Source organism: Equus przewalskii, chromosome 26 (assembly GCF_037783145.1).
Source record: "Equus przewalskii isolate Varuska chromosome 26, EquPr2, whole genome shotgun sequence".
Taxonomy (NCBI): Eukaryota; Metazoa; Chordata; class Mammalia; order Perissodactyla; family Equidae; genus Equus; species Equus przewalskii.
The window spans coordinates 8,086,906-8,111,866 of record NC_091856.1 but is presented as its reverse complement, the minus strand read 5'-3'; the positions used below and the strand labels follow the sequence as shown (position 1 = coordinate 8,111,866).

General features: G+C 39.1%; 2 long non-coding RNA genes across 2 annotated transcripts in view; one reads left to right on the top strand and one right to left on the bottom strand.

Annotated features, from left to right (window-relative positions):
- Positions 1 to 9,078, bottom strand: part of LOC139079620 (uncharacterized) — a 44,009-nt gene extending 34,931 nt beyond the window's left edge. The window contains exon 1 of the long non-coding RNA XR_011533379.1: positions 8,875 to 9,078. This is a non-coding gene — a long non-coding RNA (uncharacterized lncRNA). The remainder of the gene's footprint in view (positions 1 to 8,874) is intronic.
- On the top strand, positions 4,036 to 20,773 carry LOC139079619 (uncharacterized). Its single transcript, XR_011533378.1, has 2 exons — positions 4,036 to 4,174; positions 20,128 to 20,773. It is a non-coding gene; the product is annotated as an uncharacterized lncRNA (long non-coding RNA).
- Positions 20,774 to 24,961: the final 4,188 nt, after the last annotated feature.

Here is a 24,961-nt window from a genome sequence, read left to right as displayed (position 1 = left end):
ATCTCATAAAGAGATGGATATCATGAGTTTAGAAGCTTGAATGATATTATGAGTTGCATTGTGTCCCCCAGAAAACTACATTGAAGTCCTAACCCCATACCTTGCATGTGACCTTATTTAGTCTTTATAGATGTAATCAAGGTAAGATGGGGTTATACTGAATTAGGATGGGCTGTAAATCCAATGACTGGTGTCCTTGTAGGGAGTGAGAGATTTGAAGACACAGAGGATACACAAGGAAGAAGGCCATGTGAATAAGGAGACAAACTGGAGTTGTGCTGCCACAAGCCAAAACACACCAAGGATTGCTGGCCACCACCAGAAGCTAGAAGAGGCAAGAAAGTATTCTTCTCTAGAGACTGAAGAGGGAGCATGGCTTAGCTCATGCCTTGATTTTGGACTTCTAGTCTTCAGAACTGTTAGAGAATAAATTTCTGTTGTTTTTAGCCACCTGGTTTGTGGTAATTTGTTACAGCAACCCTTGGAAACTAATACGGATGACAAATCTGGAAGACCCACCATATAAATGGAAGACAAAATAAATAAATAACAGACAAAAATCTTATTTCCCTGGGGCCAGCCCAGTGGTGCAGAGGTTAAGTGAGCATGTTCCGCTTTGGTGGCCTGTGGTTTGCTGGTTCAGATCCCAGGTGCAGACCTATGCACTGCTTGTCAAGCCATGCTGTGGCAGGTATCCCATATATAAAGGAGAGGAAGATGGGCATGATGTTAGCTCAGGGCCCGTCTTCCTCAGCAAAAAGAGGAAGATTGGCAGCAGATGTTAGCTCAGGGCTAATCTTCTTCAAAAACTAAAAAGTAATTTAAAAAATCTTATTTCCCTGAGTTTAAGACATTTTTGAGGCTTCAGATTGAAAGGGATCAATGAATTCCAGTATTGACTTTAGAAAACATTCACCCAGCCTTACCTAGCCTGGTAAAAATCCTGTCTCCAAAGTAAACTTCTACCCTCTTCTAGCAGAAAGGAGAAATTTCTACAAAGAAAAAAAAAAGCATTGGACTTATCTGAAAAACTATAAGCTGGAATTTGATGGACTAGTGTTGACAGACTTTGAAGAGAAAAGAATGCAATATAAGAATTTTATACCTAGCTAAGATATCATTCACCTGCATAAATGCCAGCATGCAGAAAATAGACTATCACACAGGAAGTACTAATTTAAAGAAAATAATTGAGAATAGATTGTAATTAAACTTCCCATCAGTCAGAATAGAGACTTCAAAATAAAGGTGAAAATAAGAGAATACAATAGTGTACAATTGATCTTATAAAATATGTCCAAATTATATTATATATCTTATAAATTAAATTTAAGTGAATAATGACTAAGTGGGAAATATATAAGTGCTAAATAGGTTCTTATAATTTAAGATAGTAGCTTGTGAATCTACTGTTATACATATACATCTGTAAGGCCACACATTTTGCATGTAATTTTTGGCTGAAGTGAATTCAAAGCTAATAACTTCTTAGACATTTTATTTATCAATCCCCCACTTATAAATTCATTAGTTCAATTTGCCCCTTGATTAATTAGTGTCTACCAAAGTTTTGCTTTTTTGGTTTGTTACCACACTTAAGAGGTGCAGGAGTGATAATTTTTTATTTCCTTTATGTTGAAGAAAAACTCTTCCTGAAGTAGAAAATTCTTTTCCTTCAAAACATTTTTCTGCTCTTTTCTAACATCTTTCATGACTGAGGACAACAAAAGTTTGTTTCCCCTTCTGGTAATGTGTTTCTGCCCCTCTGCTCACTTGCACAGAGCTTTTTAGTTTTTGAAATACAATAACCTCATCAGAAGAGATCTTAGCGTGGGTTGCTTTTCATTAATTTTTCCTGACACATGGAGGGCCCTGCAGATAGACAGATTAAGATCTACCTTCAATTCAGGAAATTTCTCTTATATTTAGTTTTTACTCTGTTCTAGTCTTTTTCATTTCTTCTACTCTAGTCTAGTCTCTTCCCTAGGAACACAAATCATAGGTATATTGAATCACCATTATCTTATTCTTTTCTCTAACCTCTTTTTATTATAACTTTCATAAAAATCTTGTAGTTTTTCTTTGGTGTTCTAGGTAATTTTATCAACTATGCCTTAATGATACATTTTTTTTGCAGTGATAATTTTGTTCTTTACCACTTCGAATGCTTTAATAACATTATTACTTTTATTAAATTTACTTTTTTTAGTTCCTTAACAAAAATCCCTGTGGCTCATTATTAAACATAACATTCATGTTCATTTCAGACACCATGTTATCCTTAATATTACTCCAAAATAGATAGTACCTAAAATTTGATTTTGTTTCCTTGGGTAAGTCTTCTTCAAATATATGCTCTTCAACTAAATTTTTCACACTGTTGGTATAGAATGTGTTAATCTCCTCCATTACCAAAGCATGAGAGTGGTGGGTTTAGCATAATGGATTAATTGGGAGAAGGAGTCTTTCTATTGATCTTCATCTTGCTTGCTTTATTCCTAACATGTTGAAATGTATGCTCCTGGGAAGTAAGCTGGAGGGCGGTGATGTAGGTTGATGTTGTCACCTCAGTTGTGCAGTGATTTCAAGAATGTGGGAAGGAAGTTGACACTATAGGAAGCTGCAGCCAAAGCATATTTTCTCTGAAAGCGTTTTCTCTACATTTGTTGAAATCTGTTGCATGGATGCCAACTCAGCTGGGTTTAGAGAAAATCTTCTCCCATCATAAGAGGCGCTTAGTTCTCTCCCACTTCTAATTCAGCTGGCCATACAGGCAAGAATTTATGCCAGGAAAAAAAAAGCCACATCAGACTTCTTTCTATGTGATAAAACTACATGTTTTCTCCTTAATTCTTTTACTACTAATGATCTAAAATTGTTAAATGGCTCTTAATAGATATTCCTCTACTCTTCCAAGGACTCATCCTCATTTCCAGAACTCCTTGATCTAAATTAGTGGATGTGGCAGCAGACAGACTCTCTAACAGTGACCCCAGTGGTCCCTGCCTCCTGGTACTTTTGCCCCAGAGTAATCCTCTCCCTTGACTGTGAGCAGGATCTATGACTTGCTTCTAATAGCCTACAGTGGAAATGAAGGGATGTCGTACATGGGATTATGTTACATTAGGTTGCAACTTTTCTCTTGCTAGCAGACCCTATCTATTGGTGTTCTCCCTCACTGCTTTTTATGAAGTACACTGCCATGTGGAGAGGCCCATGTGGCAAGGAACTGAGGGTGCTATCCAGCTGACAGTCAACAAGGAGCTGAGGCCCTTGATCTGACAGCCCACAAGGAACTGAATAGTGCCAACAACCACACAACCTTGGAAATGGATCCTTCCCCAGGTGAGCCTCAGATGAGAGCCCACACACAGACAAAACCCTGATTAATGTCTATGAGAGACCCTGAGGAAGAAGACCCAGCTGTGCCATGCTCAGATTCCTGGCCTAGAGGATGTGCATTGTTTTAGTGACTACAATGTAGTAATTCATTTTGCAGCTATAGATAAATACTACAGTGAGTTTCCTTCTCAAATCAGAATATTGCTACTGAGAAATCATTTCAGAGAAAAGCAAGTAGTTTTGATTGAGCGACTGTTGCCCTGGAATGTAATATACCTATGCCAGGGGAAAGAACTCCAAAATGGATTTCCCTTGTCCTTCCCATAGCCTATCCATACCTCCAATGCCTGGACCCTTACAATTAGCAGATATTGGTAGAATTTTCCAAAATTTTTTCACCTGAATTCCACAACAATGAACTCTTATAAGGTGTCTTTGAAATATCTGGTTCCCTAGAAGCAGAGACTTAGAAAGGGATTACAAAAGTGTTTTATTTTGTGTTCTCAGGAGGAGTGTGAGTAAAGCGGGAGAGGGAAAGGGAAGAAAGCCAAGCAAGATCTGGTCTCTCAGCTAGAATCTAACTTTAATCCTAGGCCCTTAGGAATCTCTGGAGCAGAAACTGCAGCTCAGAATTGATTCCATCTTTAGGCAAGGGGCCCAGCCTTTGTCTTCTTTGCCAAATGTCATTGGTCACTGGCTATCCTAGAGGAGTCTGGGAGATTTGGATGAAGATAGAAGCTATGAGTCCTTAGCAACCAACACTCACAGCAACTAGGAGAAAGTTGCACCCACTCAGTGAAGGGCAGGGCACCAACAGCACCCACCAGAAAAGGTAGGTTGTATCCTGCTTTCCGGTGTCATCTTTAAAAGTGTTCTAAGCTATGTTATATCTGATAAACAGTCTTCAAATGTTTGTAATTGGCAATATCTTTAATTTCAGCTGGTCATTTTATTCAGTTAATGTGTGAGAGTTTATACATTTGCTTTTACCACGCTATCTTTCCCAAAGGTTTCCAAGTTTGTGAAAATGGGGTAAACCTAGGGGGTTGTTTATTTATGCATTCTGCATTGGCAAATTCAGAATGAGAACAATCTGCAGTTTACAAACAGGAACTCTCATTCATCTCTTATCCCACCTTACCCCCAAGAAGCAGTCTGTCAAACAGACCTCCTAAGTTAGGTATTTAAGCTTCTGCTTCAGAATGAAAAATAACTACTGCCTAACACAGATTGTGGGTTTGCTGGCCCCGTTCCCAATTGAGTCAGGGGCACAGAGTCTGGAAAAACAAGCCTGGCCTGCCGCTAGGGCTGTCCTCTCACAGTGCCCCCAGGGTGGCTGGCAAGCTTTCTGCTGTCACAGCTGGTATTATCCTGAGTTACTCAGCCAGAGGAAAATTGCTTCCTAATGGAACCCTAAGCCCTCAGTTCAATTTTCCGTTCAGGTCTGAAGAGTGCAATCCCAAGGACTCATGCTAAGCAGGGCCTCTTCAAAAATTATGGTCTGCGATCGTTTGAGAGTCAGAAATTTTCAATTATATAGCCTCCCAGGCTACATTTTAGGGAAAAACAAAACCCAATTGTTTTTGCTCACTTGTTAAACACTAACCATTTTGTTCCTAGCTCCATTACTTTTTCTTACTTTCTCTCTTTTATGCAAATAAACAGCCCATTTTCAATCTTCCTTGAAATAGAAATGTAGGCTCTGTGTACAGGAAATATGTGGTTTTGAAGTTTGCTTTAAAAATTTTCTTTGGGAACAACTTGAATTTTTTTGACACTTTAAAGTTTCAAAAATGCTTTCACATCCATTGCATCACTTGATTCTCACCACAAGCCTGCAAAGTAGACAGGTGTTATAACCCTTAATTTACAGACTAGAATTCAGAGAGCATCCATCTTCTTAAAATCGTGCTGCTAGGAGCAAACAGAACTGAGATGTGAACCAGATTTTCTGACTTTAGTCAGATGCTGTTTCTCTTCCTCCATGCTGCCTTTTTTTTTTTTTTCGTGAGGAAGATTGGCCCTGAGCTAACATCTGTTGCCAATCTTCTTCTTTTTCCTTGAGGAAGATTCTCCCTGAGCTAACATCTGTGCCAGTCTTCCTCTATTCTGTATGTCGGATGCTGCCACAGCATGGCTTGATGAGCAGTATGCAAGTCCATACCCAGGATCCGAACCTACAAACCCCAGGTCACCAAAGAGGAGCACCCAAACCCAACCACTATGCCACTGGGCCAGCCCCACTCCGCATGTTGTCTTTTAACTGTCAGCAATAGGCATTCTCAATTTCTTTCTTAATCCTGGGGATTTTTGCTTTATTGTTATTTTTGCATTCAGGGATCCCACAAACATACAACAGGACTTAGCAATGCCCCATTTAGTGTCATTCAACACTGGCACTCCCTTTATGTATTTCCACATTCTTGAATGAGGACCCTGACTTAATTGCCTCATCTGGACATGTTATTTTACCGTTGTGACTCCAAGATGGGCTGGTGAGTCCCAAAACTAGCATATTATTGCAGTTTATTTGAATTTTATTGTATCACCCTTATGCTTTATTTCGACTGCGTTTCAAAGCAATCCTTAGCACGTGTGGTATCACTTAAATAAGACACAGCACTGCAAAGTAAGAGTTCTCTAAATAGTCCCTGTGCAACCACAGGAGGCCCCTTCCAAACCAAAAAGCTGTGAAACTTATCTGTGGGTCTGTTGTAAATTTTGATCTGGAGGCATACTTAATAGCTTTTCAGTGACTATCGTAAAGGGAGTATTTACTCAAAATGATGTCTGCTTATATTATTTCTTTGCCAAATTGCTTCCAGCAACTAGAAATCTGCTTGTTCCTCTCCATCAGTGTCCTCCCTGGAAAGGAGACATTTTATGTTTGTGGACTACATGAAATATTTGATTTTACTGGACAATCTCTAAAGTTCAGCCAGAAGGACAAACAGCATATCCAATGATTCTCAACCTTTTCACTAAAGATGCTTTTATTATTTCTCTCCTTGACTTGAAATATTTCATCTGCCAAATTTCACATTTACCAAGGAATCCTTTATTTCCCCATTTTTAGTGACAACAAACATATATAACAAGAGCAAACGCATAGAGCACTTGATGTGCTGGGTGCTGTTCTAATGATTGGCATAATTAACTTTAACTTTTTGTTATCTTCATTTTACATGCAAGGCACAGAAAAGTCAGACAACAGGCAGCAAGTAAGAGCTGAAATTTGAGTACAGGCAGCTTAGCTCCAGAGTCAATACTATTCATCTCTGCATACGCTGCTTCCCGTTTGTAATATGCAGTTAGCACAGATCAGTGAAAACACCTGGCTCTTTTAATTTCAGAAAGGTGGAACCAATAAAGGTGTGACTTCCTCCAATAGGCAGACACCCCAGGTGGAAACCATTCTCCGTGGAGTCAGTTTACTGAAACCCAAGCTTCCACTCCTCCCTTTGTCAGCTTTATACCCTTAAGTTCATCTTTGAAATTCCCAAGTCTCCAATTCTTAGGGTGAAAATAAGGATATTAAGATTTATCGTATCTATCTCATTCACTACTTAAAAAAGAAAAATGCTTCATTGCACAACTTAATATGTGCCAGGCACTGTTGCTAGATCTAAAGAAATTCAGAGTCTAGAGTGGAGGTACAAGAAAATAACCATATTTACATGCAGTGTGACAGGTTTATGCCATAGGAGTTATTGAATAGTAGAGGAGTGGAGAGGGAGAAATGTGTCACATTTCTCCAGAGTGGGCAGGAGGGGAAGGTAATGTCAAGAAAACATCATGGAAAAGATGATTCCTGAAATGAGTCTTAAAAGATCGGGACACATAATGATGGGGAAACAGCGTGTGTGAAAACATGAAGATACAAAGGGAAAAGATATGCCCTAATTTCAAACACTTCTTAAAGTACAGAAGACACAGTCCCTGGGCAGTTAGCAGGAGAGGAGACTGAATCACACAGAGAGCTGGAAAGGTAGAAATTGGGTGACAGGACAAAGCATTTTATAAACTCCAAAGCATGATATAAATAGACAACAGTATTTAGGATGGTCATCACTAAGGACGCGAGTCATACCGAGGACTCAACATTTTCCTGAATTGCAGAATGCCAGCACAAGCACAGCTGTGGACGGTCCTAGAATCAGGGGCCCCTCAAACTTGGCAGAAGCTCTGAAAACTTTATTCCTGAGAGCTGCTCCTGAATCATGTGAGAGGTTGAAACCGTGACTTCTTTACCCCATCTCATCCAGAATTTCAAATGACACGCTGTGATTCTCAATTAGCTGCTTTGCACCTAGAGAAGCCAAACCTGTGTTTCTGACAGAAGCTTAGAGAAATTCAGGAGACCCAAAGGATCCTAAACAAAGGACTTTTGGCCATCTCCCCTTCAGCCTGAGACAGAGAGTCTGGATTATTTGGATAATTGCTCCAATTTTCTATTTCACTTTGCTTTTGTAAATGAGGAAGGAAATGATGAGCAGAATAATTTAATTCAGACCTCCTGAAAACACATTTATTCTTCCTTCCCTCATTCACTCTCCATTTTACTTCTGGCGAATTTCAGTAAAAAATAGGAATATGCACTGTCTGCGGAAATTACACTGGCATAATAAATCCATGAAATTTTCAGTGGGGCACAGGTGGGAAGAAGACAGCTGTTGCCCGTTTAGGCAAATGTGCTTGTTTTTTAAAAAGGAAATTGTGTATAAATTGACCAAAATAACGGCTTTTCTAAATAATTGAGATAATTCATGCCATTCTCCTTTTTGCTTTGTTAGTGTAAGCAAAAGTTTTACAGTCTTTAAAGATACGTTAAGTTTCTTTTATCTTTACTTTCTCAGGTGTACAAGGAAGATATTGGTAACTGTATCTGTGCAAATCTCACATGGATTTGATCATTTCATTTGCAGGCAAATTAACAATATCTTAAGACAATACTGTGGCTACAGATTGTTTTGTTACATGTGTAGTCTATGTTATTTTATTTCAAACATGGAAATGAAATCAACGTTCCTGGAGCAAAGATTATCTGTAAGGTACCAGATTAGGCTTTGGATGGAAAAGAGAAGTCCTACATCATCGTACCAGCTTTCAATTAAATTGGAGATAAATGTGTGACAAGTTTGCAAAATTAACTCATACTTCAACTTGGATGTGAAGAAACATGCAATTTTTAAAACCAATTTGATGTTTATCTAAAGCCTTGATCTGATTAGTGAAAACAATAATGATAATAACTTTTATTCCTACCCAATTTAAACTTTAGTCTGAACCAATATTATAAAACGGTCCCTTTGGGTAATTTTCAATACTTTCTGAGTAAAATGTGTTTCATTTATCAGAGACTTTCCACTTCCCAGTTTCTCTTTCCAAGATAACATCAAATACACAGGGAAGAGTTTGCTATGACAAAGCTGCCAAGGGTAGGGAGAGATGGCAATGGGGACCCCAGCCCTCATCCTTGTTCTTGGGCTTGCACTGGCTCTCATATTCTGACATGGGCATTTGTATTCTTACCTTCTGGCATTTGCAGCTGCTGGAGTAACTCTTGATTTGGATTCTTCCAACTTGGTCCGTTCTGATATCAGTCACTGAATGACTCGGCCTCAGAGTGCCTGCATCCACTCGACCAGCCCTGCAGTCCATGAAGGCCTTGACTCCAGTGTCCCTCCCCTCCCCTGCCACACAAGCCCTGGGACAGGCCCATGGCATCTCTGCTTAGCATCAGTACCAGACAAGAACCTCAGAGATCTCCCCAGCCGCCACCCACACCCCGCCAGCCCACCACCTGACAACACTGTGCTCTTAGCCTTCTTTTACTCTCAACTATCTAGAACACTTCCTTGATGCCTGAGCCTTAGCATGAAAAGTGGAAATCAGAATACTTCTCTCTCCCTGCATCCATGTATTAAACATCATGGAAAAGTTCTAAATAGTAGCTAAACAGTTTTTTACTATGATCGGTTACCCTAACAGAAAAATGTTCCAAAAGTCAGACGTGCAACCCTCAATTTGCAGGGTGTTCCTTCCTCCCTTCCAAAAGCAGGAGGTCATTCACCTACGTTCATTTAACTCACTCAAATCATGCGTGCCAGGCACTGGTCTAGGCCTGGCTTCTCAGAGATGAAAAGCAGTCAGGCCAACAGTGTTGCCTCTCTAACGGCGAAGACAGAGAGACAGAGGCAATCACAACACACAGAAATCTGCTGGGATGGAGGAAGCACAGGCCCTGGGGAGCAGAGAGGAGACACCTAGCCAGACTGGGGAGTCCAGGGAAAGCTGCCTCGTGAAGCAGCGTCCGAGCTGAGTCCTGAAAAAGAAACAGAGATTGTCTAAGGAATGACAGCAAGAGCATGTCATGAGAGGAAGCAGCAGTGTAGAAAGACAGGGAGGTGTAAGAGTGTGGCTCATTAGTGGAACTGCCGAGTGGCTTGGTCTGGCTCCCTTGCACATATTCCACATCATGTCCCCTTCCTCTCCTGAGGGGCTTTGATTTTGACTTGATTTCTTACAGCTACGAACAAAGGCTTAAATGCAAAGTAGAAATGAACAGGGTCATATGAGATGAAAAGCTTGTCGATGGATACCTTTTGGAGATGAAAGCAGAAACATTTTATAATATTCTTTAAAAGAATATGATTTTGCTTTTAAAGAGTTCAGGCTGCCTCTTGGTTTCAGACAGCAGAATAATTGGCTATTGCTGTTGGTTTCTTTTTTTTTCCTATCTAAAAGAATTTCTTTTAATATTCTCCACCAATTACAGAGCAGTGTGAAGGTAAATCACACAGGAAAATTCCAGAATTCATAAATGCCACAGTAACAAGGCAGTCTACCTAAAGAATGCATGTTTAAACTATAGAATAACGGGAAAAGATTAGCATTGAATATTTTTGCTATGGTAGACTGTCTTCATTCCTACTTTTATGTAAATGAGGACTCTTTAAAATGCGTGCTTCTCACATTTATTTAGGCCATGTAGAAGTAAACAATATGAATTAAGGAGCATGATACGAGCATGGAGGAGTGGTCCAAGTACAGCACAAAAAGATGTTGAGAAAATGACAAAGGAGTAAAGGTTGAGGGTATTCCTAAGGTAAAATTCCTAGGAAATTACGCAAATTGGAATCATTTACTTTGGAATGGATGAAGCTTACCTCTAAACTTAGAACCATAAATGTTTATGCAGCTGACTAGAATTACCAAGATTACCTATCTAGTCACTCTAGTTGAGAGAAATTATTTAGAGGAAAGGTGAACAATTCATCCAAAAATATGTTAAACATCGTTTTAATTAGTCAAGACAATTCCACCTGCTAGAATGGCATATAAAAAGGTTTAAGTTGAAATCTTGGGTCTCTCCCTGCCTGATAAAAAAGTAAATAAATATTTATTCCCACAAGAATGTATCAATATTTCTACATTTTAAAGAACTCCACCCTTTTCGTTCAGTTCAGTAGTCAACCTCTTTCTTCAAACCAGTAGATTTAACAAGTACTACTCATTCTTCTTCTTAAAATGTAATTGGCTGTGGTTTCCTTTAGGGCTCAGAGCCATGAAACATCCCTTCTAACAGAATTAGTTTGGTGTATAGAGGGGTGAGAGGGCATGGAGACCAAGCTGAGAGAGTTTTTATGGAGTCAGAGAGTTCCTTACTAAGCTCATGTGATTATTTTCACACCATTACTCCAGAAGTCCCAGTGTAGAATATGCTCAGTGTTTCTTAAGGATTGCCGAGGCTAATGTCAAAAGATGAGTTTATAAGAAGGACTTCAAAATCTCCTTGATTAGGCTTTCTCCTCAAAATAGAGAAGGTCACAATGGCGCACAGGTGGGATCCAGGGGTAACAGGCCAGTGATAGTGATTGGAGGAAGAGGGGAGAGGATTCTAAACCCAGAATAGAACCTGTCCCTGAGATTGTATTCTGACCCAGTCTTGATAGTCCAAAACATGAGTTTTGGGGAAAGGGCCAAAATAGAAAAGCCAGTATCACCATAGTCTCTAAAACATTGAAAATAAAAGTTGATGTCTACAGGATTGTACAAGACATCTCATTTGTTTGACAGGAAGCCAACAGATGTTTCACTTGCATTGATAGGCTCAACTTGGCATCAGGAGCCAAAGTCCTCACCAGCAGTCCCCACTTTGGGAATCTGTAGACAGAAAAAGAGACAAGGATATGGCGGACAACATACACCATGGTTGCATATTTAGTGACACTATCAGCTTTACTAAAACTTAAAGAGAAGAGAGACTTGGAATAGGGCTGAAATTGCTGTCCATGTAGAAATATCCAGAGAAGCGCCATTTTTATTGTAAGACTGTTATACATAGTTTTCCTTCTAGGCTGATGTGGGCTGAGATAAGAATCACATGATAAATTTCCTTCTGTGGCATTTAATCATGTCTCTGAGATGCGAGTTTACCTGCTATGTGATCCATTCACACTTTAGCAGTTTATTATCTCCTTGCCTTCTATTGAACTGACTCTGGGAAAACAATAGGAAAAGTCAGAGGATGTAATCAAGCTTCCAGTTCCTCCTCCATGAAAAAGATACAAGTTCCAAATATACTCATGTGACTGGGACATTAGAAATAATAGTACACTCAAGGGAGGTGATTCCTGTCCGAGATATCTGATGTCTCATGAGATCAGAAGACCCAGGTCCTCTTTCTGCTGTATTGGGCTCTGACCATCAGGAAGTTGACTTGGCAGTACTTCATAAGGATTATAAAGAAGATATGCGCTAGAGGAAGAAAGAGGTAGTTGTTGATTTCACACCTAGATTTAGCCTGAGCCTCAGTGCCCAGAGCTGGGGTTCTCCTGGTCACATTGACCTCAGTGTTCTCACCTCTAGTCCTTCATGGTTTCTTTTTTTTCCTTAAGGATATAACATTACATTTGGTGACTGAAATGAGACTGAGATATCATGACCACATTATTCCTTTTGGTATGTCATTCCTTACCAACATGTACGGGAAATTTTGCTTTATGTCTGGAGAATGGAGGAGTTTGCTGCAGAGCAAAGCACAGAGAGGAGAATGACAAGGGAAGAAGCAGGTCCCCATCTGGTTCCTAAGCCTGTGTTTAAGATCTGTTATTACAGGGGTGAAGGACTGACTATCATAGACCTGTCTTCATGAGGTTTTAGTCGAGAGGGTTGGCCATAATTTTATTCTTCCACACAAACGAGACTGGAGACAAGGAGAGCTACTTCGAGGGCACTGATGACAGACTGGGGTCATAGTCAAGGAGAAAGTAGATCTTCTTCCTTCAATGTGCATGGAACTCAAAACAGGTCTGGTCTCCTGAGGATTGAATATCTTGAGTTGGTGTCCTTAGCAAGAACATTGGGGTTCTCAGGGGAGGCAATTGGTAACATTGTGGGTTCTCTGAGCCAAGTGATTTAGTGGGTGACAGCGGAGGGGAAATGGAATACAGAACAGAAGAGGACAGACAGTATGTTTACTGGATGGAGATGCCTGCCACTGACCCATTGTAAGGACAGAGAAGTCCACCTTATGAAACTCTGGACATAACTCCCATCAGAAAGAAAACCCTGTGTGAATAAGAAATTGGATTTTATTCTTTGTCCCCCATGCCTGGCATTTGGTGGGTCCTCAGTAAATATTTGTAGTGGAATAGCTTCAGGATGCTTTAAGGGAGGCTGATTTCAAGAACTAGTTCAGTGAGTACTTGAGCTAGGATCCTTGATCACTAAAATATTCATGACATAACTTTGTAGACACAAAGTTGTCAGTGGTATTTGTTTTGTGGGCAGACGGATTTAGTTTGGGTCACTCCATGAAAGAAGCTTTTCTCTTTGGGACAGGGATGGAGGAGAGAGAGGCAATTTAGGGCGAAAGGTGGGCATGACTTCTGCAGTGGCAAATCCGGTGGGTCTGGGTACCGTTTCTCTTTCACGTGTGGAATGATGCTCTTGTTTTCCACAGCTCTGCTCAGCTTCATTGATCAGACAAAGAACATCTCTGGGCATCCTGAGAGGCCTCCAGAATTTCTCCCTCACTTGTGTGATTCTTAGATACCAAGATATGGTGACCACTGCAGTGCCCCAAATTTCCTTTGAATCAAAAGCTTCCTCATACCAGTCTGTACCAAGGCTCTGCTAATCCCACATCAGGCAGTTTCTCAGCATAAGGTGCCTGTTTAAACTGCAAATATATTACCTTGAAGAGGTAACATATTAATCCATTACCAGCCATTAACACTACAACACAAATTAGTTTATCAGTCAGTCACTGAGTAGGCGTAGCCTCAGGGAATGGTACATAGGGTGGATTTGTTAATTTTTCCCCATTTTAGGTTATGATTTATTATACAAACAAAAATTGCAGGAGGAATAAAGAAATCTATAACAAGGACTAACTTCCCCCCTCCCATGGTCCTATTGTAGTAATATATTAATTGTTTTATCTGGGTTCCCTTTCAGCTCTTATTCAAATTCAGAATCAGCTTCAACCCAAATGTTTTCCATTTTTTATGAATAATAATAGCTAATATTTATTAAGTGCTTACTGTGTGCCAGGCACTGTCCCAGAAACACTTAAAGAAATTAAGTCATGTCATCTTAACAGCAGCTCATGAAATGGGCACTGCTTTATCCTCATTTTACAGGTGAGGGGACAGAGGCCCAGAGAAGTTAAGTAACTTGCCAAAGCCAGTAAATAATCAATTTAAATCCAAGCATTTGCCTCCAACATCCATGCTTTTAACCCCTGAACTAAACATCCCATTTACCAGTAAGGAAACTGAGGCATTGTGAGTTAATTAATTTGTCTACAGTTCCATAAATAATATGTGGTGGAACCAGAGTTTGAGCAGTCTGCTTGGTCCTGAGCCCACCCTCTTAACAACACTGTACAGATGACAGACACATTGTCCTAGCTGATACTCATAGCCTCTGAATGAAGGTGGTATCATTATATCCATGTTACAATTTTGAGGTCCAAGAAGACTGATTAATTTGCCCAAATGCAGATCATAAATGACAAACGCAGGTTGTAAATCCAGATCTGCTGATTCCATGTTTAGTACTTGTTTATGTTCTTTTTTATCTGCCTCTATTGACATTCAAATTTTTCAATATAGTTTAAACAAAATATATCATCTATATGTTTCCTACTTTATTCATTTAATGTAATTGAAGGAGCTTTTCTCTTGTTACTAAGTAGTTTTCATAATTATCATTGCATTGGTAGACTGATAGTACCCTGGGGTGATCAATCAAAATGTACTTAATCACCCTGGTTGAATTTTTTGTTTTCTTTATATTTTTCTGCTGTTATAAATGTCACAATAAAGACATGCAATATCCATGCAATATCATTTTGCTTTTAAAGTCTTTCTTCAGGAATGGTTATGTACAGAATCTCTCATTTTGTTTGATTTTCTAACAATGATTCAACCTTATGCAGAAAGTAGAGCATCATCTTTTTGCAGACAGCCATAGCAACAGACACTCCCCCAGCAGCTCCTATGTGTACGCTGTCTGGAGAGATTTGAATTTTTCTACTCAGTGGCTGCTTCAGAGGCATTCAGCAAATCAAACTGTGCCACCTACTTGCTTGCAGAGTGACCATGAACTGGAACATGGCCTTCTACTTTCTGGTGGCTGCTGCATGCAAGGAGCCAAGCCTGAATCTCAAGAATGGTTGTCACAGTTGGACTTTGGATCAATGTCATCTATCTGGGAACAGGAGCATACTTTTTGGAATTGCCTAGACCACTGAGCACCTGTCCCAATTGCGCCTGCCCTGTTGGGCTAAAAAGCACAAATGCCCAGTAATTAGTTGGGCATCTCTCTTAGTATAGTCACCAAGACAAAGTAAATTCTTACGATTCTCTTCTCATCTGTCCTCTAGAATTTAAATTCCTTGGGAACCGAATCTATCTTGGTTGCGTCTTGGTATGGGCTCTATACCCAACTGATCCTCAAATATTAATTTATGTCTTCTTGTTGGTCAAGAGGCATGCCTTATGCTTTATAGTCAGTTAAGTCAAACAACCGCTTTCCCTAAAATTAAAGATTGATGATTATGGGAAGAGTTTGTATACTTTGGATTGCATTACAGAGGTAATCTATTTATGCTAATTATCATGTCTCATTCCATAACATTTTCACTGAGTGAAATATTGATTTTTAAAAATAAAAGTCACCTTGAAAAAGTGAGGGGTAACATATTCAGCATAGAGCTGGAAAAATATTCTTTTTAATTAATCTAATCTCACTACATAAATAGATTCGAGGAAACAAGTATTTTACAAAAGTTTATTATTATAAATTCTTCTTAAGGTTATATTTTTATGGAAGCACTCTGACTTAGAGAATAAGGTCTTCATAATGTCTTCTGTCAAAATAAACTATTGAGTTAAACAAATTTGGAGTTAAAGTATCAGTGCCAGAATAGAGGTAAATGTTCACCTATCTCAGCTATAGCCAAGAGCTTTCCATTGCCAGATGCAAAATATGAGCTCTGCTCTTGAGAAAACCTATGTCTTAAGGCTATTTATGTCGTTGCCACTTTGAACATTTTCAATATTTAATTATGAATTTTAAATTTGTTTATCTTACAATTGCATTCTATGAAGCAGTTGAATATCAATTGTAACCAGCTGGGAGGTGAGAAATAGAAATATACTGTGGCAACTTCTAAATATAAAATGTCAATAACAAAAATGAGTTACAAGCTATTAAATATTACTGTTAGGTAATTTTCCAAGTTCTACAATTTTCATAATCTATAGAGAAAAATTAATAAATATTTGCGTTATGACCTAAATTTCAAATTCTATTTTATAGAATGTAGGAAAAAGAGGGGTTAATTGTAGAAATAATTAAATCAATTCTGAGCTTTGTCTCTGGAATAAAATTCCCTGGAAGTTTTCTGTTCTTTTCCAGCTCTGCAACCCAGTGGGTTGGGTTCCCACTGATAAGCCCATAGAGCAGCAGAATAGCTGATCAAAGATAAATTGCAAGCATTTTCAAACTCTTGAGACCAAGTGTAGTGCTCTGTGGAGGTTCATCACCAACTGCTGCAGCAGCAGAGGGAGGCCAAGGCTTCAGGGATCCCAGCTCTCCCACTGCTTTCCAGCAGAACGGCACCATTTTCGTCTGTTTTGCAAACCGGCTTTCCATATAAAAGTTCTTTCTCAGGGATTCACTGAGGATGAAGGGGTTGTACGCTAAAACTATTGTTATAATTTAATGAAGATGTTAGAGAGTAGGTCAAGTCAATCATTTTTCTTTTCTTAACTTCTTTTGGCATTCTAAGCAAAACAATTTTAGTACGGACTTAACTGATCATTTAAAGCAATCTGCAAAGTGAAACAGAGGTTAACAGAGACCAAAAGGAACACACTTGGATCTTTAAGTAACCTAATATGCTAAGGAACAGAGATAAACTAGAAGATGACTGACACAGTAAATCAAGTGGTAAGGAAAGAAAAATGAGCTGTAAGTCCAAAGGAAAAAAAAAAAAAAAAGCCAGACTATGCTTTCACTTTAAGCTTTGGTTCAAATATTTAAAGTGGGAAATGTTATTTTTTCAACATTGGTTTTGGCTCATCACAGCCGAGATTTTTCATAGATGTTGTTCAACTGGGATTATAAACTAAAAAAAAGAGGAAAAGAGGCTAAACCAAGAAACAAGACTCAAAGGAGAGTAGAATGTAATAAAGGAGAGACTTCTTCAGGAACTAAGGTTTTTCTCTGTCTGTTAGACAGTCCAATCTACGTTTTAATCACATTATTCCTTCAACAAATATTTATTAAGGCTTTACAAGTGCCAAGCTATTCCAAGTCCAGTAAATTATGAAGAATGGTTTTATTGTCTCCATTAGAGAAGGGAAACTTTATATAGTTGGAAACTTTTCAACTCCTACTCTTATTGCACCTTCTTCTGGGTTCCTATAATACTTTCTCATGTTTTTAGTAGTATTTATCACATACTTTAAAAAACATAGTTATTTTTGCATATGTTATTCCCTGTATTAGGCTGCAAACACCTTAAAGTACAAACCAGGTCATGCACCTTGGGTCCTCTTATGTTGCCTTCTACACAGCAAGTACTCAATGTGTGTTTAGTGAATTAAATTTTAAAAAACCATGAAGAGAGATATCATTTACATTTTCAGAAAACATACCTTCAGTAATGAATTTAGAGCAGGCGAACTTTCATCTACTCACTACTATCCTAGGACATGCTAAAGAGTTATTGTTTATTCCATTTATTTCTACCAGAGGCCTAGAAGGTGGGTAAAGGCAGGTACTATTAATTCTACTTTAAATATGGAGCAGCCGAGCAGCAGAAATCATGTTAAATATCATTTATTTTATAGAACAGAAATCCAGGGCAAGAATGAAGTTCTCACACTTCATACCTCAGTGTTTTTTTTTTTTTTCCATGAGTTTCCACTATCTAATTATTAGCCAATGCACATAGCTGGCCTCTCTCTCCATTTTGGTGGTTTAGGTTGGTTATACAGGGAGAGAAAACTTCACGTTACTGCTCACACATCAGACAGTTCTTCTCAAATATCTATTCAAACAATCAGAGCTGTTTGTTGGTGAAGAACACCTGAGAGATACTTAATGCTGTGTTCTGACGTGAAATGCTCATAGTACATACAGATATGCCAGATGTTGAAAAATCAAAACTTCACCCATTCAATTATTTATTCAGTACATATTTTAAAATATTCAAAATATTTACTATGTGCTAGGCACTGGGCAAAAGCTTCAAGGAGTTTACAATGTAATGGAGAGATAAAAATAATAAGCAAACTCCACTAATGAATAAAAATTATTGAATACAAAATACAGTGAAAGAATCAAATGCAGCACTATGATGGAGAATAAGATGGGGAAGGGATCTATTTAAAAAGAATGATTAATCCTCATATCATAGTTAGGAGGTGATAATCAAGCTGAAAAGGAGCCAGCGATATGAAATTCCAGAGAAGGGGCATTCCATAAAGAAAGGAAGAATCAACAAATATGCTAAAGTGGGTGAAATCTTGGGAGGGAAAGTAAAAGACAACATGACCAGAGTGTGGTGAAAGAATGAGATTCTAGAAATAAACAAGGATCATTCCATGCCAGTCCTTTTAGACCAATATAGGTAGTTTGGATCTGATTCAAAGTGCAATGGAAATCCATTAAAATGTTTTAAAGCAGGCAAGTAGCAAAATTTATTTTTGAAATATCATTCTGGATGCTATAGGGAGAATAGATAGCAGGGAGAAGTTCAGTGAAGGGAGTAGAGAAACCCAGGAAACTGTTGAAGTAGTTCCAAGTACTACTATTATATGGCTTAAATTGGAATGCTGGTGATGGATGTGTACAGTGATGAGATATGAGATGTAATTTGTGGGTAAAACATACAGGCCTTATTAATAGATTAGAAGTGGAGGGACAGAGAGAAGAAAGAATAAAGGATTTTCCCCAGGTTTCTGGATTAAGCAGCTGAGGAGAAAAGCTGTACTATTTACTGACGCGAAGAAGACTATGAATGGAACGTGATTCACAAGACTGATGCTAAACATAGGCTGTCTGTAAAACATCCAAATGAAGGTGTCAAATGGGCAGTTAGATGTCTAAGACCGGAGGTCTAAGAAAATGCTGGACCCAGAGATATAAATTGTAAGTCACCAGCACATAGATGATATTTAAATCTGTAGAAACGTATGAGACCTATTACCAAATAAAGGCTTTAGGGAGAAAAAAGAGAGGCCTATTACAAAACACCGAAGAACTCAAACACTTAGGGATCAGTACAGAGGAGAGGAATCAACGATAGAAGCTGAGAACAAAGGGAGAGAAAGAAAACTAGGCACACGTTACCAAACAAGAGAGAGCAATGTTTCAGGGAGATCGTCAATGTCAAATATGCTGAGCGGTCACCTAAAAGAGGACAAAAAGAATATACTAGATTTGTCAACATAGATGTGTCAGAGACCTTAACAAGAACGGTTTTGGGGAAATGGTTGGGGACAGAAGCCAGAGTGGAGTGGGGTTGACAAGCGAAGAGTACCTGACACAGTGCTCAGAGAACTTTCTGGAGAAGGTTGGCAGTGGGAGGGCCGTTCATGCATTTGATTCTTTTGTTTGTGTTGCTCATTCAGTTGATTAAACAAAGAATATCTAATTTTAACAATGAAATTTTCTGATGATCCCTTCAAGATAGATGTGTTACAAAATGTACTTGCAAGGGATAGTAGTCTGCACTAAAAAAGAGTGAATGAGTGATACCTGCAACAACCTGGATATATTTTGCGGACATGCTGAGCAAAAGAAGCCACAAAAAGGAGGACACACTCTATGATCTCATTCATATGAAAAGAAAATGCATACTAACCTATAAAGACAGAAAGCAGATCAGGAGTGACCTGGAGGCCAGAGGTAGGAGAGACTGCAAATGTACATAAGGAGACTTTTGGGAGTGAGGGAAAAATTCTTTATCATGATTGCGGTGGTTTCAGGAGTATATACAGCTGTAAAAACGCATTGAATTATACACTTTGTTTAAATACTATACACTTTAAATACAGTTTACTGTACATAAATCATAAAACAAGAAATTTGATTATGTAAGCTAAAATTCCAAATATTTTATTTCAAAAATTATATTGTTAGAGTTCAGTTATTAATTAGTGGTGACTTCTTTTATTCTTTTTGTTTTAGAGATTGGAACCTGAGTTGAAAACTGTTGCCAATCATTTTTTTTTTCTTTTTTTATTCTTCTCCCCAAAGCCCCCCCAGTACATTGTTGTATATTCTAGTTGTGAGCGCTTCTGGTTGTGCTACGTGGGACGCTGCCTCAGCGTGGCTTGATGAGTGGTGCCATGTCCAAGCCCAGGACCCAAACCAGCGAAACCCTGGGCGGCAGAAGCAGAGCAAACGGACTTAACCACTCGGCCACGGGGCTGGCCCCTAGTGGTGACTTCTTAGTTTTAAATCCTTCAATGTATTTTTAAAAGATTTCTCTGTTCTAATTCTTGCCTGTGAACTTTTGCTTGAAAATGTAATCTAATTCCTTTGGAGAACAGGAGAAAACAGATATTAGTATGAATCAGGATATCAAAAGCAATTGAATTATAGAACTAAAAAATTATTTTTCCACTCATATTACCTGATTTTGTATTTTAACATGCAAATACATTCAGAAATCTCGTAAAAAAATGTACTTGCAAGTAATGGAATGACTTTATCTGACATAAAGAAGTGTTGACTGTTAGTCAAATAATTGTCAAGAATATCTCTCCAAAAAAAATGATAATTTCAGTTTTAAAACAGTTGCTCTTAAACCATTTTTCTGACAGTAATTAGAAGAAAGGACTAATTGTCTATCAAGGCAATTACTAGCATATGTTAATAAAAGCTTATCACAAGAAGATAAGAGTATATGTACCTTTTTCATCTCTATAACAGGAAGCATATATATAATTCAACTAGAAATTGTTTGGGGTCACTGAGGAGCGTGGTAAGTGCTAAGTTTAAATCTTTGTTCCCAAGATGCTGAAATTGAGACACGACGTAAGCACTTTTAAATTATCAAACACTACCAGAACGAATGAGAGAAATGAGAAGAGCTGTGAGAGTTTGAAGAAGCATGAAGGTAGAGGCCTTATATGTTTTCATTAAACTTACATGGTAAACAACAAACTTTTATGGATCTGAGCTTTTACATAAGTGCATGACAAAATTGCAGAAGATGAGTCAAACAGATGCTTCATTAAGCCAGGGATATATTGTGGATATTAGTATGAAACCTCACTCTCTTATAAAAAGATATGATTTTCCTGCCAAGTTATTCCTTTCAGAAGCTTTTTGATATAATATTTTTCAACATTTTCTTTTTATCCAAATATAACTTCTGCGGGGATTGACATCTGTTTTCGTCTGTTACAAAAGGAACAAAATTAAGTCTTGTAACTGTTAGGAGTCTTTCAGTTGCAAGTGACAGAAGACATAAATCAAAATGTCCAGTGATGGGGTAAACCCCGCCCCAAACCGCATGACGAAAATAAGAGATGGAGCCTTTGCCAAAGGTACTCCAAGACAGGTGGAAAATGGATATTATGCCATAAATAAGAGAGGTCCATTGCAGTCCAACAGGGGCAAAGCCACATTATTGACTAGCCTTTCTAAAAAACGTTCATGGTTGTAGAGAAAAAAACCAGAGAATAAGAACTATCATTTCACCAGAGTAAGCTACTGCTTAAGATGTCTTATCTAGATCCATTCCTTTGGGAATGCCAAATTTTAATTTTCCTTTCTAAAAATCATTTTAGGCATCTTTACTGAAATAAAGAGTGATTTCCTACTGTTCTAATTAGCTTTTCATGTCCCTCCCCAAAGACTTTTTCTCATGCACAAACTAGTGGGATACATGAAAGGTTTACCTATATATTTAAAAATAATCATAAATCTGAATTTCTATCAGGGACCTAAAACTATATATAAATCTCTGTGGCCTTTCTCATATGAGCAAATGGGTTATCTACTAATTAGAATCTTTTTAATTAATGATCTTTCATGCTCTTCCCACTATTAAAGGTAGAATTCCTAACTCTATGCTATTTTCAAGTAGAATACAACTCAAATTATATTTTCATCTTTATCTAGGAAGCCCTGCATTAGCTAATCCAAGGAAATGAAAATCTGTGTCGGACTGTTATATCATATTAAGCTTATAATATATAAAAGAAAACACTTACGTTTGTGTGCACATAGTGTCTTCTCAACTTAAAAATTATCTTCGTATGACAGTCTTTCTACTAAATGATAAATGAACAGTTACTTTTTGTGTGTTTGCGTGTGTGTGTGTGTGTGTGTGTGTGTGTGTGTGAGGAAGATTGGCCTTGTGCTAACATCTGCTGCCAATCTTCCTCTTTTTGCTTGAGGAAGATTGTTGCTGAGCTAACATCTGTGCCAGTCTTCCTCTATGTTATGTGGGATGTAGCCACAACATGGCCTGATGAGTGATGCTAGGTCTGCGCCCTGGATCCAGGCCTGCGAACCCCAGGCTGCAGAAGCAGTGTGCGTGAACTTAACCACTATACCACCAGGCCGGCCGCCAGAATTGCTTTTTAATTTCAATGTTTACCATCTTTGGGTTTTAATCCCAGAGATTAGTTCAATTTCTCAAATCAAATAAGTTTGAGTAACTAACGCTAGTTTCCCAAATAGATGTCAAAAAATATGCCAAAATAATTTAATATGTGTAAAGGAATATTTGCCAGGATATATAATCTCTGCTTTTACAAGGCATCCTAAAATCCTACTTTAATTAAAATACTCAGTGGCTCCAGCACAATTTCCTTCACTTTTAAGATCTATGGGTTTCCAGCAGTTGTGCAAAGCCTTCCTATTTTGAGGGATCTGGACTCAGAGATCTTCTTGGCGAAGTCAAACCAGAGCATAAATTCATCAGGCAGGGCTAGGACCCCTGTGGGTAACCATTTAATATCTGCCTGCTTTACTTTTATAAAGAGATATCAGAAGCTGGATATGGTCATTTGGGGGAAGGAGATGGCTAAAAATGGCGTGTCAAAAATCCAGAGAAAATCATTGAGTTTTTGAGTCAGGAAAGTTTACGATTCCGGGCTATACAGAGGTTGGACTCCGCATACATGCAAGTAACAAAGGCAGCAATCCTTGGTGAGAAGATGACAAAAGAAACTGAGTTTCTGTGAAGCAAATGCAATTTAAGGCCCCTTCTTTTGCACAAGTCCCTTCCAAAGTCTGGATGAGGCCTCGGAATTGTGATCACGTAGTCCTCCATTTTCTTAAAATTTTCAAAAGTTAGACAATTTGAGAGTCATCAGTGAAAACGCTGTCTCTCCCCTCTGACCTTCCTTCCTATTTGGTGATGTTGGAGTAACTGTGGCCAGTTTGGGGATCTAGCTAAGGGGATATTTAGTGATTACATTAGCTCGTATATGAAAGAAACTTGATATAGAATTTTCCAAATTTCACAGCTACTAAAAATGTACATGACATAACCAATAGCAAGTTATGAAACTGACAGAAACTTTTCTATGTCATCAATAAAAACACAAACCGAAACTCTGTGCCTCTGGCCATGGCAGGGTAACTGGTTTCAGACTTACCCTGCCATAAAAAACAAAAATATAACTGGACAAAATACACAATATAACTGTTTTCAGGTATTAGACTACCAGCAGGACTATAATTCTTGAGAGAAGGAAAGGAGAAGGGGTGAATCCCACTTTTGCCCTGGCTTTCTGTCAGAGAGCAGTTTCTCATCATGAAGCAGGGAGTTTAGGCCCAAGCAGAAAGCAATGGTCTTGCTGGGCTGAGGAGGCAGAGACTGGAGAGCAGCGTGCTGAGGTAGCTGGTATTTTCTAAGCAGCACACCAGAAAGGTGAGAGCTACACAAAGAAGTAGGTGTGGGGTATCCCCACGGGTCCCTGGAGGAGGCTGGGCTGCACGTGTGCAGGGCAAAATTCTGTAAGGCCTAACAGAGAGTGATGGCCTCAGTTAAAACTGAACAGAGGGGCTGGCCTGGTGGCTGAGTGGTCAAGTTCACGTGCTCTACTTCGGCAGCCCAGGGTTTCGCTGGTTTTGATCCTGGGTGAGGACCTAGCACTGCTCCTCAAGCCATGCTGAGGCAGCGTCCCACATGGCAGAAGTAGAGGGACCTGCAACTAGAATATACAACTATGTACTAGGGGGCTTTGGGGAGAAGAAGAAGAAAAAAAAGATTGGCAACAGACATTAGCACAGGGTCAATCTTAAAAAAAAACTACCAAACAGATGTGCCAGTTTTTGTACAGTTCTGGCCCAAACAGAGCAGAGAGACCTTGCTCAGCATCACAGTCATTCAGCTGAGACCCAAAAGAGCTTCCCATAAGACCCATGCTATAAGACAAGGGAAAAAAAATGCTAAAAAAGATACGATAATATCAGGCCCCAATCCACATGCGTATGAAGCAGAAAAGCTTCCAAGTGAAGCTGCAGAATATCTCAGTAGGTGGGCATAGCACAAACGCGGGGATTTCTGGGAGGCCTGGAATCAGTTAGTGTCAGCGAAGTCGGGGTTCAGACACTAGAATGGGGTTTAAGACGGGGCTCTAGTCCTGAGAAAAGCCTGGGAGAGCATGGTAGCATTCCAGGACCTAAGGAACATGACAGATGATCCAAACAGAACCCCAGTCAGGAGGACGGGACCTCAGTTAAGAGAACTTGGGCATAGGTAAGGGTCAGACCACAGAAGAGGGGACACTTGTGGAGTTAGAAGTGTTTCAGGACTTCCTGTCTCCAATCAGAGTTAGTTCTAGGAATCGTGGGCAGAACTGGCACTATGATTTGGAAGCTAAATTATTCCAACCATGGGCATCTAAATAGTCGGGGAAGGTGGGGAAATCATACAATCAATGGAGGGAGAAAGCTTGGTGACCGTTAGTCTAGGTTCAGAGGAGACTCAGCAGGAGGGGCCTAAATGGAGTAGCGTGGATAGCGAAGAACCCCGTGAAAGCTGAGACCGGCAGAGGCTGTGAGGCCCTCTGATCAGAGACAGGCTGGAATTTGCAAGGTAGCTTACCTCCACTGCAGAATTGGC